Source organism: Silene latifolia, chromosome 1, assembly GCF_048544455.1.
Source record: "Silene latifolia isolate original U9 population chromosome 1, ASM4854445v1, whole genome shotgun sequence".
Lineage (NCBI taxonomy): Eukaryota > Viridiplantae > Streptophyta > Magnoliopsida > Caryophyllales > Caryophyllaceae > Silene > Silene latifolia.
In genome coordinates this window covers 182533530-182551173 of record NC_133526.1, presented here as the reverse complement: position 1 = coordinate 182551173, position 17644 = coordinate 182533530, and positions in this window count along the sequence as shown.

The window sequence follows — 17644 nt, the reverse complement described above, 5'->3', positions numbered from 1 at the left end:
CGTCAAGTCGAGTAATCCTTTCCGAGTGACTGGCTATAGCCTCCTCGACTTGTTGGAACATGGCGAGCATGGTTGCGGCACTGAACACGAATACCCCGTCCGAGGCATCCTTCTCTAGGGCATTCACCTCATCGTCAATTTGGTAAAATGTGGTGTGAGCAATCCAAGGTTGGCTCGTCATCGGAGATAGCATGGATGCCCAAAGGGTTTGTCTTGTTGTTTGGTTTTGTCGGTGGAGGCAAAGGTAATTCCCCTTTCTCGATCATGTCCTGAATGACGTGTTTGAGCTTAAAACAGGTTTTCGTGTCATGACCTTTCCCTCAATGGTATTGGCAGTAGGCATTAGGATTCCAGAAGCGGGTCTTCCTAGCGTCATATGGATCCGGAGTGGGTCCGATCGGTTGTAATTTCCCTTGGTCCATAAGCCTTTTTAGGGCGCTTGCATAAGTTGACCCTAGGTTGGTGAACACACTTTGAGGGCGCTCAGCTCTTTTTGCGGTTCCCTCGAGGAGGTTGACCTCGTCAATTTTGTTTGTTTGACCATAGGGGCGAGATCTAGTTGATGTAGATCCCTGGTAGCCTCTACCAGTGGTTTTGGCTAGGACACCTTCTCGGAGGTCGTCTTCGATGCGTGTTCCGAGGATTTGTAGATCCTAGAACGTCCTGATATTTTGGTATCTCAGTAAGTTGGTATACACTGGGCGGAGATTGTTGACAAATTTCTCTACCAATGTCGACTCGCTTGGCTTGCTGACCAACTGAGTGCTTACTCTCCTCCAACGGGTTAGGAATTCCGTGAATCCCTCCTTATCATTTTGAGTGAGGACCTCCAGAGTACGGGTGTTGGCCTTAATCTCGACATTGTTGGCGTATTGCTTAGCAAATTCAACTGCGACCACGTCCCAGGTATTGAGGTTCTTCGGGTCAAGGGAGTAGTACCATTGGCGAGGGATCGGTTCCAGGGATGATGGAAACATCCGGGTGAAGAGTTCCTGTTTGACCCCTTTTATGGCCATGTAGTCCTTGAAGGCTCGGATGTGGTTGATTGGGTCCTCCACTCCCTTGAATTTCTGCACATCAGTCAATGTGAAGTTGTCGGGTAGTTGATCCCCAACGGATTCAAATCTTCGGTTATTTTCGAGGTGGATGTTGTTACCCCGGGCTAGGAGTTGTTCCCCCAATAGTTTGAGCCTTTTCTCAGTTTCAGTTAAGGGTGGAGTGTTGTGTTCTCCAGTTTCCTTGTTTTCCAGTGTGTCGATACGGGTGTCGACACGGTCCATGGTGACTTTGAGAGCAGTGAGCAGGCTGGCTAGTTGGGCAGTTGTGACATCTTTATTGTTGTCGTTGTCGTTGGACGAAGTTGAAGACGGGGCCATGGTTCTTAGGCAGAAAAACGGCTCACATTATATCTCAATCCAAAATGGTCCAAAGACTGAACGCAGACAACACAAAGGACAGAACAAAGATCAGACTCAATAAGACGAGGGTGTGCGTGGTACTTCGGTGCTGACTCGATTTATAACGCGACGGTGTTGACCGGACTTTTTGACTCACGTCCAGCGTCGTGGCATGACGCCGTTGGACGAGTCTCGTGGTGAGACGACTCATAAGTAAAGACCCATAAGTATGTTTGTTTCGACTCGATAGACACGAGGCGGAATTGGAATGGTGGACTGAAATTTTCGAAAATAGAGATTTTCAAAAAGATTCGTTTGTCGCTTTATGTACGGCTTCCGAAGAATAAGGATCCCCAAAAGTCGGTCAGTTGAAGAGTTGTCTTAAGTTTGTTTTCAAAAGACAGTTTGAGTTTGAGTTGGCTCGGAAAACAATGTATTGTTTCCAGAGCTGGTTTTTTTGAAATTCAAAATTGTATGTTTTGAAAATCGAGTTTTAAAATGTTTGAAAAGGTATCGGGGACGCTGTATGGTCCTCGCGATTTTGAAAGTGTTTCCAGAAAAGGGGTGTGTGCCTTTCTCGGGTTTTGAAAGGGCCATTGTCGGTGCGAAACGGGTTAAAATCCGTGTCTTGACGCGGCGATTATAACGGCGCAAAAAGGTGTTTTGAAACGGTTGTAGAAAACCGGATTTGAAAATCGTCATTACGACGGCCTAGAATGGCGTGTTGAAATGGTTATAGAAAACAGAGTTTGAAAATCGTCATTACGACGGCCTAGAAAGACGTGTTTGAAATGCAACGGTCGGCGAGAGACCGAGGTCTGAAATGGCCATTATAACGGCGCAAAAGGGTGTTTTTGAATGTTTAAAAATGACACGGAAGGACTTATGATCACATAACACATAAGCACTCGCAGTTTCATTATATTATGCAAAATGCTGACACGGGTTTTGTATTAAAGGGTGGGTTACACACCAAGCAATCAAATCCCGATTTTCGAGAGGAATACCAATCCAAACAAAATATGTAAGGAGTGTGCCCTAGCCTCGTGCTCGAAGGTGATGAATGCTCTTTGACGAAACAGAAATGTGTAACATCAACGGTATGCTTGACTCAATCGGGATTCAAAACGCGGGGATGAGAAAACTCACACCGACGAGACAAGCAACCCGACTATGACCGTAATATCAATTAATGCATTTCAACCAAGACCTCGTTCGAGTCTCACCATCTGGGGATCACAAAGACACAAGTGTCCTAGTTTTCCTCAGCGGAGTCGCCAATCTGTGAACATGGCCCACCTGCGGATGCTCAGTCGATCTATGGACACGGCAGCGGTCTCTTTGAAAGCCACGCTCGGCGGCGTAAAAAATGCTTTCGACCGGAACGTTTTGGATCGGTCGGTGTCGTCTTGGCAAGGGTCTCGAAGCGATGCAGAGAAATGTTCGGAGTCGCCACCAAGCATTTGTGGCATGCTTGGAACCCGTTCGAATCCACTTTATACCTAGGTCAATCAAGGGAAAAAGCGGTGTTTGACATAGGTAATAAAGATAAGGAATCATCTCTCTTTAGCATCCTATCTCTAGAATGACTCTCGTACGCCCTGGATAAGGTCGTCCACTATCCAAAGTTTCTGAGTAAGAGGTAAAGGTACGTATTGGGAAATCCTTTAATCGGACACCCAATCCCGCCCGCGGTAGCGGCCTCTACTGATCGATCTTGGTTGGTTAAATGCATAAATTGATAAAACGGGTAAATGCATGAATGCGCATCCACTAATTTGAACCTAACATGTGAGCTTTCTACATCGGTTGTTTTAATCCAAGTATCAAGTAATTGATATCGAGTTGGATTTAATGTCGATTTGCATGCAAGACGGAAATTAAACATCCATTTACCGAATTAGGTTTATGGTGCATAACGTGATCCATTTGTCTTAGTAAGGCATTTTGCAAATGTGAAGTAAAATGGGCAGATTCGTCATCTGATCCGTCCTGTATTCGGATTAACCGAAGTCGGGATCGTCCTGGACAAATGCTGGAATAGGAACAGATCCTGCATCAGGCAGCCAGTAGAGGCGCGAGCCTGTTGGCGATGCAAATGGGTCTGCCCTGGTCTGCATGAGACACTCATAAGAGGCGCGAGCCTATTGGCGATGCAAGTGGGTCTGCCCTGGTTTGAAAATAGAAAAGTAAGTGGCCTGTTTAGGCGCGGTTCAACAGACGATGAAAGACGTCTTCTAACCATTGAAAGGGGTTTATAAAATGTGTTGAAAAATGGGTTTTTAAACTCGTCTTGATTTGAAAAGGCCGTTTAGGCCGCTTTTGTGTTGATTTGAAGAACGAGACTTGAATAATCATCATTGTTTTGACAATATTCGATGTCGGGTTCGGTTTTGCAAGCTTGACATGAATAGTTTTGAAAATGATTATGAAATAATTGTTTTAAGTTCATTTGTTTGTAATTAGTCAACGTTCATCATCGTACTCGGGTTAAAATCCGACATGGTATGTAGAACCAAGGATGATTTTGTATTGGTGACTAATACATTTATTTTGAAAATGTAAAGAAATGAGAAAGGTTTTAAAATACCCTTCAAAAGATAAAGAAATGAAATAAAAGGTTTTAAAATACCTTTTATAATATAATTAACCAAATATTATCACCGAAACACGGATTAAACCGTCATGGTATTAGGAACCAAGGATGATTAATGTTTCATGGTTAAAAACTTATCATAAAAAAAATGGTTTGAAATATTTGAAATGGTAAAAAACCAATTACAAATACGAAATGAAAATAAAGGAGAGGAAGAACCAAGTGGTGTTAGTCCAGTGGTAGCTGGGTTAAACCTTGAAGCTTGCAGAAATGCAGAAGTTGAGAGGTCCCAGGTTCGACTACCAGCTGGGGCGATGATCACTTGGCCACTGCAGCCCCCGAAGGGGGTGGCTTACATGGTCCATGTGGTGGTGCGGGAATGCATGGGCCCGGGGGGACTCAACCCCTCGTCATCAAAAAAAAAGGAGAGGAAGAGACCAAACATGGTTTGGATTTAGGGTGAGGGGGTGCTTTAGGCGCGAGCCTATATGCTACACAAGTAGCCCCTGCCTCAACCAAAAATTCGGTTTTGGCTCATTCATCCCATATTTGGACCATGTTATGCATGATTTAGCATGTTATAGTCATGAAACAAATGAAAAACATGATAAAAGAAGATTTTTACACCCTCATACTTACATGCTAGGCTTGAGACGAGAAACCGACGAAAGTCTATCAACTTGTTTGGCCGGAAAACATGGTTTGAAAACCGTTTTAGCAAAGTAAAAGAGTGTTTTTTAAGTTTAGTGATGGTGTAGTGGTCGAGATGGTCGGTCAAGTGGTTTAATGCATGATGACGGTACCAAACAATGTGTAAGGCTTGTGTTTACGATCGGTAAGTCGTAAACACGTGTCGGTTGGTGACTTGAGAAATCGAGTCTAGAATTTTAAGGGAGAAAAGAGGGGGAGGACACTCGTGTAACTCTCAAATAGTGACATTTGAGGGGTATTTATAGGAAAATGGGTGGTTGTGTGGGTTTTGAGGGACGTGGCCGCATGGGCTGCTCAAAGAGGCGCGAGCCATTTGGCGCGTCTTTGGTTGTCTTGTCGCTATCACACAAGTGTAATCATGATTTGTTCTATCCTAGGATTTGGAAGAACTTGATTTGTACTTGACCATTTAGGATTCCGGGAAACCTTAACATGGAAGTATTTGAAAGGTTTGTTTTTTGTGTTTGACTTGGTTTGACTCGTTGTTGGAGTCGGCATTTGAATTTTGAGTCGGTTTTTGGTCCGGTGTCCGTTTTGACTCTAATTAGTGTCATTGCGACCCCGTCGTCATACATTAAACACTCCAGGTACTTTTGAAAAGTTTTGAAAAGTGTTATTTTTGAAACCGTTTTAAGTTTTCCGACGTATATTTGTACACAAACTGTCGATCAAACGCAGCGATTCCTAAGCATGTTATAGTCCGATAATCATCGGGTGTTTGTTAGAGACTCGACAGATACTGGGTTGTAGGGAAATATCCGTATAAAACCCCTTAAAATTAAGGACTATAACGTTTACCATGTGATTAATTGTCATAAACGAAAAATAAGAGAAACGATAAAGTAACAAGAATCAACCTCGGGTCCTATGTAAAACGCGGCCTAAGAACAGAAATCAAAGTAGATTTCCTCCTAATCGTTGCACCCCAAGATCGTCTGAGACTATGCCCCTTGTGCTAGAAATTACTCTCTAATTGCCTTGCAATATTGAGAGAGCCTTTTTGTGAGTTTTGATGTGAGATCTAGAATTTCAGAGAGAATGCCTCCAAAACCCTAATTTTTGTGCAAATGACAATGATTAGGTCAAAAGGAGAGAATGTCTCTCTTTTTGTTTCACTCGGCCAAGCCGTGAGCTAAGGGAGGGAGTGGGCTTTCCACTTTCTCCTTATTTAACTCGTGGTCCAACTCATTTCGCTAAAATGTATATGACGGGTTTTTATTATAAATCGTCATCCTATATCGGATATTAAAATATCGACTAGTAACATGAAACAGTCGACATATTAATACTTGTCCGACATTGACAATATTGTATAATTAATTAATTCAATATACATTAATTAAATATAACCGTTTATATTCAATTTACGAATTAACCGCTTAATTCACCTTAGCCAGTATTATTTAATCCGTATTAAATAATTATCTCAACATCGCGTTTGACTAATTATTAGTCAATAACTCTGACTTACTGCTTAGTCATATAAGGCATCAACATGACTGTATTTTCATACCGTCACATCTCTCAAACGTATCCTATAGGTGTGACTTTTAGGGACCAGTTGATCACCGCCATCTGTATGACAATAACGTCAAACTTATCTAGCAAGCCAACCGTTATTGATAAACGTGGACCAACTGATAATAATACAAAAGTATACCCTTTAATCCTTTTAGAGATTTATATGTCATTGCACTAACTGTGGAGGACACCAGCCCCAACAAGCTCCCACTTGTCCGTACAAGTGTACGTGCAATAACGTTATCCGCACTAACTGGAGGACACCGGCTCCAACATGGGTATCTACAATGTGGTATTTAGTAAGAATGAAATGTCAATGTCATAGATTTTCGAGAAGGAATATGTTGGAGTCACACGACCAACTTCCTTGATCTTTACTTATTCGAGTTTGTATCTATTTAAGTGTCTAACACCTTCTCTTTCGAACCTAGTTCTATCCTTAACGATTAAGATAAATACTTACTTCTTATTGCTCCCACTCACTTTAAGATTTTCTACTTGATGAAGACTTATCTTCATATAAATTCCTAGTTAATCCTTCTCAAGGATGAACTTTATTGTGGTATTTGGTCAATCAAAATTTCCAACAAACTAATTTAACAATTTAACATTGTCATATTCTTAATGATTAAGTACTTGATGACAAATGTTTGGTTTTAGCAATAAGATTTTTGAGTTGTGGACTGAACTGTGGATGCATAGATGATATTATCAAAACATATTTTGACTAATTATCACATCTATTCACACTTCTTCACAAGAAATCATACATAGGCATGATTGGATTTTAAGATACTTATCTTATATGACATAGGACAACTCTTATGGGGTTCTAAGCAATAGAACGATTCCTATGGAACTAGTCCATGCCCTATTTAAACGGTTCATTTGAGGATTTAGAAAGAGAATCTATTTGTCGTTAGTACTAGTGGTTTAGCGGAGACCCATGTTACAATCGAATAATGTCGTATATTAATACGAGAAATGATAAAGAACAACATAAAACAACGAAATAGTGAGAAAATAAACATTCATCGTTAATATATAAAAACATTTTAGCATGTTTTAGCATTTATATAATGACCTCCACCCAATTATATAAATGATTCCGAGATCCACATCCATATTAACTCGGGCACGGGGAAACCGATACATCCCTCACTAATATAACTCGGTGGGTTAACTCTTTAACTGATTCTACAATTAGAACTCTCGGTCGATGAATTTCATAAATCTCATCTCCAGCCCCGGAACATAAGACTAGTCTTTATATCCCGTTGAGCCCGACCAAATTTCGCGTGTAATAACTTGTTATTACCCCACTTACCCGATGAAAAATGAAAGTACCCCCGGAAACGGAATCTACCCCAAATGTCAAAGGGATTCATGGGTCCTACTATTTGGAAAGGCTAATCTCAATTTTAAATATGTGAGAGGTCTTGTCGATTTATTATCTATCACTTTTATATGAACTATATTAATGAACTTACGATAATTATAGTCGACACGGTCGAAAAGACGATATATATATAAAAAATGCATGTGATGTTAATGGCGATTTGGCAATGCATGTAACATATAAACAAAAAAAATGCAAAGCAATAAATAAATTTCCTAGTATGGCCTTCCTAAAATAGAAAATCTAATATTCTATTACAAATTCGGAAACCAACTCCTTTGGTCCCTACAATCTTCATATGGCACGCCTTCCAAGAAAACTCCGTCTTGTCGAAACACCTTCCGAATGGCACCATCTTGACGGAACTCCGAAATAACAAATAATTAAATAAAATGTACATTGTAATTCCTATTATACATTTGTAAAATAAATTCTAATAAAACAAAATAAAAGTGATACGAGATCACATTAAATTACAACCGAATCAATATTCCTTACATTACGGGTAATATCGAATAAAACTAAGGCCATACTAAGACAAAATTACATAATTCAAAATTATATAAATAAAATATGACATTCATCAATGGAAAACTGCAGCATTATAATATGTATCTAACATGCCAAATTATGTGCCAAATCGCCCTATTTAAACGTATATCTTAACTATAACCCGGTTTTATGGATATTCGCAATTTTAACTTATTAAAATTACACAAGAATACAAAAATCAAATTTTAGTCCACATTAATTATCCTAACCTTTTAGGACTCAAAATTAGTCATTACTCAATTTTTGACAATAATTCTACTTGATTTAACATTTATGCTCATTTTTTACCTTAAAATTCATAACCTTTTATGAAATAAATCCAAATTTAATTACAATAATTACAAAATTTTAATTTTAAATTTTTGAATATTCCGGAAAATTTCCATGACACTCATAATGTCGAAAATCAAGGTTAAAATTTTCGAATTTATTTCGAGAAAAATATAGTTGATATTTATCGGTTTTATCAAATAAAACTTCTAAAGCATATGAAAATTAATCTAATAAATATTCCAACTTTTTATCTGTTATGAGGGATAATAATACAAACTAAAATAATTTTCTCATGCCATGTATTTCATAGTCACTGTTTTTGCTAAAATAGTCACTATTTATGTCATTTTTACACTAAAAAATTCATAAATCATGCAAAATGAATCACGTTCATCAAAACTTTTACAACGAGTGAGTAAAATGTGCATGCGACAAGATATTAAAATTTCATGGCATGTTTCAAAGTTAAACTAATTTTAACCTTTTTATCTCCATTTATTTCATTTTTATCTCATAAAAATTATAAATCATGCAAAATAAATCAAATTTTTACGAAATTTTACATACACCAAGTAAAATATGCATGTAATGTCATATAAAATTTTCAAGGCCAGAAACAAAGTTTAACTATTTTTAATATTTTAAATACCATTTTATTCAATAAAATGTAATAAAATTACTAAAAATCATTAAAATGAACCAAAAAATACCATAAATCATCAAAACGACCTAAATATATTTTAGGACCATAATATATCACATGCAAAAATTTTCGTGACTTTATAATATAAATTACAAAATCTCAAGTTTTATATGTTATATTTTTAACTTGGAAAAACTATAAACCGATTATGCATGCAACAACCATAGCTCATGATACCACTTGTAAGAATTCAATAACCCTCAAATTAAACTCTTTAATTATAGGTGTAAATTTCTCATAAATTAGATGTTGATCTAGTGCATGCATAACATAATATAAATAGAAAGGTAAGAAACATTTGCCTTACATTAATAAAAATCGGTCTCAGGGCAGAAGTGAGGACTCCTTCCAACACTTGTTCTTGGGCTACAAATTAAAGGATGATCCTCCAAAACCCCAATATTAGAGATTCTCCTGTTGATGGCACCAAGACAACCCCTTAAATCTAATAAATATATTAACTAGATATATAAATTAGAAACCTTAATATTAATCTTATTATTATTTCTATTACTACCTTTAGTAATCTAAATATAAGATTTTTGAACAAAATATTCTAAAACTAATTTTAGAGAGAAGATGAGAGAAGTGAGAGTAGAATAATCTTAGAATGAATTGTGTGTGAATAAGAACAATTCTTATTCCCTAAAATAGGGGTGGAAAACTGGTGGAGGGGAGTGTCCAAGAGGACCAATGCATGCCTCTTTCCTTTTTAGAGTTGTTCTTATCAAAAAGCATTAGGGTGTAGCATAGGTTATAATAGTAATCATTGTGTTTTCCACAATTAAAAAACAATTAACCAATTCACCCTTATTTCCTCTAAAAAAAGGGTCCATATAGATAATACGGTTTTTCTAACGCGTGCCCTAAGGGCACACGTTAATAATAGCTTATCTATCCAGTTTCCACCTATAATTAACTACTTTTACAAAGTTACCTTATTTACATTTTATTTTCTCTCACTTCCTTTTCATAATTATTCTCTTTCCATTTAATGATTTAATAGTGATTTTACATCCCATTATTCGTAATTAGCATTGTAGCAAGAAACCATAAGAGACATTGTAGCAAGAAACCATAAGAGACAGGGACGACGCCAGCTAGTTCTACATTGGCCACCGATCCGCTCCAACCCGCACCCTTCCTCGGATAAGCAGACTTGACAATTCGGAATTGGATAGGGAAGTTGTGTTCGACTACACGTTTAGTGTAGATCAAGAAGTCATCTGGCATCACTTCGACTATTTATTCGTTATTTCACAAATCACAACCTACACCAATCAACAATCATTTTCCGGGAAATTTACGGCACCGAAACTGACAGAAAACCACTTGGAAAAGGCATAACGTGTTCAATATCCGCCGCCTAAAAGCCATATTTGTATAACCAAAAAAATCAAAACTAAGATGATGAGGATGAACAATTTTAGTTTAATGGGGAATGAAGAATCATTTACGTATAACCGAAATATAAATAATGAGAATATAAAAGGTAGATAATTGGTGATAGAGAAAGATGGAATAAGTTAATTATGTAAATTTTTTAAAAGTTTCCTAAACTGATTACAAAGTAGTTAATTAATTATAGGTGGAAACTAGATAGATAAGTATTATTAACGTGTGCCCTTAGGGCACGCGTTAGAAAAACCGTAGATAATATGGACTCCATTTTATTTTTGTCAATTGTCATTTTGTCATATAATGCGTGACATAAAACATGTAACATGTTGTTAAATAATATTAATGCATATTTAACAATTAAATATCATTACATATATTAATACAATTACATACAACAATTGACTAGTAATTCATGATTACAAGTATATAAAATGGGTCCAGTTAATATAATCTATAACTCATTGTAATTATAATTAACCGATCATTCTTAATTTAATTGTTTCATAAACAAAATTTTAGTAATGTAACATTTTAATTACTAAAACGAATCTTATTTAATCGAATTACAATAAGATTCATATTCTCACTCACATATGTAAATTGTTCAATTTTTAAGGAATTAATTAATCCGTATCAATATACAATTGATTAATTTATTTATTAAGGGAATCGTCCTTTAGGTGTGACCTTAAGGGATCAACTGATCACCACCGTCAAACGAAAGTAATGTCAAATTCTAGTCAGCCAGTCATTACCGATTAATGTTGATCAGTTGATGTATAAAAATGAATCATCCCTTTACGCATTCTTATTATGAGTTTTAATAATGTGATCGCACTATTGTCGAGGACACATACTCCAACAGTTTTTCGTTTTTTTTTTCCGGCCGGTTTTGGGTACTTACTCTCGTCCCCTTTTTTGCAGATCTGGCTAATAGAAAGGCTACGGTTGATCGAGCCCCCAATTAACGTGACAGGATACCGCTCCCGATCAATTGCGATGAGGACGAGGCTATACATGGTGGACTTCACTCGAGTATGCAATTATTGGGAAAATAAATTGAAGAGTGAAGGTGGGCCCTTGATTAGGTAGATCGTGCCATGGTGGCATCTTATATCGGTGACTGGAAAATCGTCTTTGGATCCGACACAGTCAATTCGCGTTCCCGGTTTGGAATTCATGGTCTATACTTTTCCGGAGATATTGATGAGGCAAGTGGGCTTAAGACAGAAAATCTTGAAGCTAGACACCGTCCCTCAAACTGCCTTGGCGCATACTTCGGAGTTTTGTCGAGAGTGGGCAATTCATTGGGCTCGAAGGAATGTGGTTCATACCTGTTCCGGTTGGCTTGTTATGGGTATCTGACTCATATCTGCAGTGGAGGAAAGCGAGAACTCCCGATGAGCGTAAAAAGCTAAGAAAGCACGAGCCCGTAGACTTTAAGATCCGCAAAGTGGCAAACGAGAACAAGAAGTACTTAACTGAGGATGAAGAAGAGGTCGAATATCGGGTCGGTCGTCCGTCGAAAAAACCAAAGAATGCTTCTGTCGAGAAGATGGTGGTGGATCGAAATGGGAAAGCTAGACCGCGAGAACGACCGTTAGTGATTAGGTTGGAAATAACGCAAGAGCGTCCCTCTCGTGGTCGAGACAAGAAATATGACAAAGGCGACAAAGGCAAGGGGAAAATGGAAGAGTAGCCTTAGTCATTTTTAATAGTATTATTAATTATTTGAGTTGTAATAAATGGCGGGGTTTTTAGAATCCTAGCCTAGTATTTTAATTTTCAGCATTTTTAATTTATATGTATTTGACGTATTACTATTATTTAAGGAATAATGAATAAATGATTTTTTAGTTAAGAAACTTTCATAAATGCAAATGTCTATTTACATCTTGAAATGACGGGTTGTATCCTGTAAAGGATTGCCTGCGTATTCATTAGAAAAAATGAAATTAAACCTTGTACATAGTTCGAAAAAATGTAAAAGAATAAATGTTTAAAGCAAGAGCTTATAATGAACTTAGAAAAAGTAAGCGTGTGCTTTACTTACTCCTAAGGAAGTGCAATTCACTTTATTTGATGATATGAGGATGTCAAAATGTCAAAACGCAAGAGCGAAATGTCATTAGCTTTTTAGCGGGCCAGGGGCCGTTTTTATTTCGTGTCGCAAGAGCGGCACGTAAGTCACGCAAGGCGCGTTTTATCCTATTCTAAGGGTAGTTCCGTTTCAATTGGTCTAGGTTAGTCGGATTAGAAAACTCATTCCCGTCTAGGTCTGTGATCTTAACCGCATCCCCTGAAAGTATGGACTTGACCAAAATGGTCCTGCCCAATTAGGTTTAAATTTTCCTTGTGGATCGACAGGTAAGAGAGCTCTGACTGGCTTGAGTACTAAATCCCCCTCCTTGATATTTCTGGGTTTAACCCGTTTATTAAAGGCTCGTTTGATATGTGTCTGATATATCTGCACATTATGTAATGCACGTAGCCTGCGTTCGTCCAAGAGGAAGATTTCATCATACCTATCCCTATTCCATTCAGCCTCTGGATCTCTAGCTCTACTGGTTGCACGACTTCCATGCCATAAGTTAAATAGAAAGGAGTAGCCCCAGTGGGCGTCCTAACTGACGTGCGATATCCCCATAACGCAAAGGGTATTTTGCTAGGCCATTCGCGATAATTGTCGATAATTTTCTTGAAGATCGTGATGACATTTTTGTTAGTTGCCTCTACCGCGCCATTAGTTTGAGGCCTATATGGCGAGGATTGATGATGCTTGATCTTATATTTGGCCAGAAACTATTCAGCTTCGGCTTGAAAATGTGACCCGTTGTCACTGATGATTTCATTTGGGCAACCATATTGACAGATGATATTGGTTTGTATGAACTTTGCCACATGTTTGGCTGTAAGGCTAACGTAAGATGCTGCCTCGACCCATTTAGTAAAATAGTCGATAGCTACTAAAATGCAACAATGACCTCCTGTCTCAGCTGGAGTGATTTGCCCGATGATATCTATTCCCCAAGCAGAAAATGGCCAGAGAGATGTCATGGTTATAGCATTGAGAGAGGAACATGTTGCACATTCCCGAATAGCTGGCAATTATGACAATGTCTGACGTATTTCATGCAATGTGACTCCATTGTCGTCCAGTAATACCCTAGACGCATAATTTTCTTTGCCATCATAGGTCCGCTCATGTGAGGACCGCATTCTCCATCGTGAACTTTTTCCATTACTTTCTATGCCTGTGAATGATCAAGGCAACGCAAGATGACACCAAGTGGTGTTCTTTTGTATAACTCTCTCTGCATGAGGAGGTATTGAGAGGCAAATAGGCGTATGGCACATTGTCCCCTCTTATCAATGTCTGGTGGATATGTACCATTAAGCTTGAAATTTAGAATGGCTTGGAACCAAGGTTCCCCTGAGTTTTCCTCCTCATCTGTAAGGAAGTGTACATAGGCTGGCTCTGACCGCCGTTCAATGCACAAAGGCATTTCAACCATGTTGTCTAGCATATTAATCAAGGATGCGAGTTTGCAAGAGCGTCCGCAAACTAGTTTTCTTCGCGAGGCAGGTGTAAATAAGTAACCTGATCGAAGAATTGAGCAATCTGATCTATCCTAGCCTGATAGGGTGCTAGACTTTCACTTCGCATTTTCCAGGATCCAGTGATTAGGTTAATGATTAAAGATGAGTCCCCGTGAACTCGAAGGTTCTTCATGCCTAAACTCACTGCTGCTTGTAGACCAATGAGGCAAGCTTCATACTCTGCTGCATTGTTTGTCACCTCGAAGTCGAGTTTGACGGAAAGCGGTGTAGGCTCGCCTTCAGGAGAAACGAGCAACACTCCTGTTCCAAATCCTCTCAAAGTGGATGCCCCATCAAAGTAAAGATCCCAAGAATCCGTACTGGTTTGTAAAATATCCTCATCTGGAAACGACCACATGTCTATTTCTTACGTATCGTTGATAAGATTATCTGCGAATAATTTAGCCACGACACGTCCCTTTATGACCTTCAAAGGTACGCATTTGAGATCGAACTCTGAGAGCATTAAGGTCCATCTTGCCAAGCGTCCATTGAGGACGGGTTTCTCGAAGAGGTATTTGACGGGATCCATTTTAGAATACACTTTGACTGAGTAGCTAAGCATGTAATGGCGTAGCTTCTTTGTTTCCCACACAAGAGCGAGGCATGTCTTTTCGAGAGGTGTATACTTATTTTCGTACTCCTAAGAACTTCTTACCAAGGTAGTAGATAGCTCTTTCTTCTTTTCCAACAGTCTGTGTTGATCTTGTTATTGGGGAGGTATTAGCGTTGGTGGCTTGGTCAATATCTCCTTTATCCTATCAAATGCCTTTTGACAGTCATCGTCCCACACGGTATGGTCCGTTTTCTTGAGCTTTTTGAAGATAGGTTTGCAGATCATAGTGAGTTTCGATATGAATCGACTTATGTACTGCACTTTGCCTAGAAATCCTCTAACCTCTTTTTCCGTTTGGGGTTGTGGCATCTTGATTAAGGCCTTGATCTTGGATGGATCAATTTCTATCCCCCTCTGGCTGACAACGTATCCTAGAAGCTTCCCTGCCGTTACTCCGAATGCACATTTCTGAGGATTAAGCCTCATGTTCTATTTGCGCAATCTGAGGAAGAACTTGCGAAGGTTAGCGATGTGCCCTTTTCTATCCTTAGATTTGACAATCATATCGTCCACGTATACCTCCACCTCTTTATGCATCATGTTATGTAGCAAAGTAGTCGCAGTGCGTTGGTACGTAGCTCCTGCATTGATTAGCCCGAATGGCATAACTGTATAGCAGTATGTGCCCCACAGAGTGATGAAGGCTGTCTTGTGCATATCTTCTTTGGCCATTTTGATTTGGTCATACCATGCATACCCGTCCATGAAGGATAACAACACGTGACCAGCTATCTACCAATATATCGATGTGTGGTAGAGCGCAGTCGTCTTTAGGACTCGCTTTGTTCAAGTCTCTGAAATCAACACAAACCCGGATTCGCCCATCCTTTTTGGGTACATGGACTATATTAGCCACCCAGTCCGAATACTTGGAAACTTTGATGAATCCGGCTTTGAATTGCTTATCGACTTCTTCTTTAATCTTTAGAGCCCACTCTGTCCTCATCCGACGAAGCTTCTGTTTCACAGGTTTAAAACCTGGCTTAATTGGAATGCGATGTTCTGCAATATCCCTGTCGATCACTGGCATGTCCTTGTAAGACCAAGCGAAGACGTCTTTGATCTCGTGTAGGATGTTGATGAAACTGGCTCTTTCAGTTGGGTTTAGGGCCGTCCCCATCCTAAGTTCTTGGGGTTCCAATTCTGTTCCTACGTTGATAGGTTCGGTGTTTTCTATAACTGGTGCCCCCTCCCCCTCTTCTAGTATTTATTTAATTATATATGGAGGTAATTCGATTGAGTCTGGGTTAGGATCATCCTCATTATCATCGTAAACAGAATTTCATTCAGAATAACACAAGGAGTAAGTAGAATTAGATTTATTCATATTAATGTTTGAAAATAGCTGAAACAAAGAAGCCATCTGCACAGTAGTCAGTGGTGGTAAACGGACAGTTTCTGGGACATTCCCCAAGCAACTGTTACTAGGCGATACTATGCTAGGACAAACAAAAGGGTGGGGAGTGACGATAGGAGGAGACTCTCTAGCGACTTTGTGGACAGCGGGGGCCCCGCTGTCCACAGTTTGGCGACTCCGCTGGGGATAATACACTTACGTGTAGCTAAGGGTGAAACTTGAACAAGGTTAGGGAATAGTTTGTACAAGACAATTGTCGGTTTTCATAACTCGGTCTTCCTAGACCGTTTTATTCGGCCTTCCTAGGCCCAACCCAACCTATTCGACCAATCGTCCCGTCTAAATGGTCCTAATTCCTATTTGGGCCTAAGGATGGATAGCGATTGACGTCATCCATACCATGATGCTTAATCTTGTTTATGTCAAGGGCCTTCACTAGTTGAGGAAATGGACTAGGAATCGGCCTTACTCTTGTTTGGTACGAGCCTCTCCACAGACTTCGGGTTTGATGGTTCGGTATGGCAACCCACCCTTTAAACCAAAACCCTCTTAAATGCACTCAGCATCCCGTTATAATGCTTGTATAAATGTTTGTACATTACATGATCACCATTTTTCTAAACAAAACCATGACGATTTTTCAAAAATCAAAACCCCTTTTCTTAATCAAAATTTCGAAATAGGCCATTTGATTAGCGCAAAATCCAGTCGAAACTCTGTCCGTTTGTCAAGTCAAAATTCGGGCCACAAGCCCATTTCAAAACCTCACTTCGAGTCCACTCCTACAACTATACTATAGTTGACTAGGATACACATTTTCAAAACCTTTGCCTTTCTTCAAAACTCACTCAACACAAGTGGCACACACCCACTTCACGAGTCAAAACATTTATTCTTTTAGCAAGTGTGTTAGTGTGGTCGATCGTGTTTTGATTCGTCATCGATCTCTTATCCAGTTTTCAAGATGTATGGATCCAGCGAAACAAACCTCAACCAACTTCAAGATGGTAATGATCGAATCCTAGCCGCGCTAGCCCGTATCCAAGATACCCAAGACCAAGTCCATGATCGCCTTGAGATCATCGAGGGCCGGATCTATGCCGTAGAGGGAAGGTTACCTCCCCATGAAAGTGAAGTAATAGGTGACTCCGAGAATGAACCCGGGGATGAAAATCCTCTCATGGGGATGACTGTAGCTGAGAAAAGACACCAATACTTAGAGGAGCAATTGATGTACCTTAAGGGGGATGACATTTATAGAGAAAATAATCGCAAGTACGAGGCCGTCGATGCCAAATTACCAACCAACTTCAATATGACGGATATCCCTAAATTCAAGGGTCATGAGAACCCTTTGAACCACATCCGTGCTTTCAAGGATTACATGTCTATCAAAGGCATCAAACCCGAGATGTTCTTAAGGATCTTTCCTTCATCTCTTGACACTATCCCAAAGCAATGGTTCTACTCTCTAAATCATAAGAAGGTCGCTACTTGGGAAGATGCTGCAATCGAGTT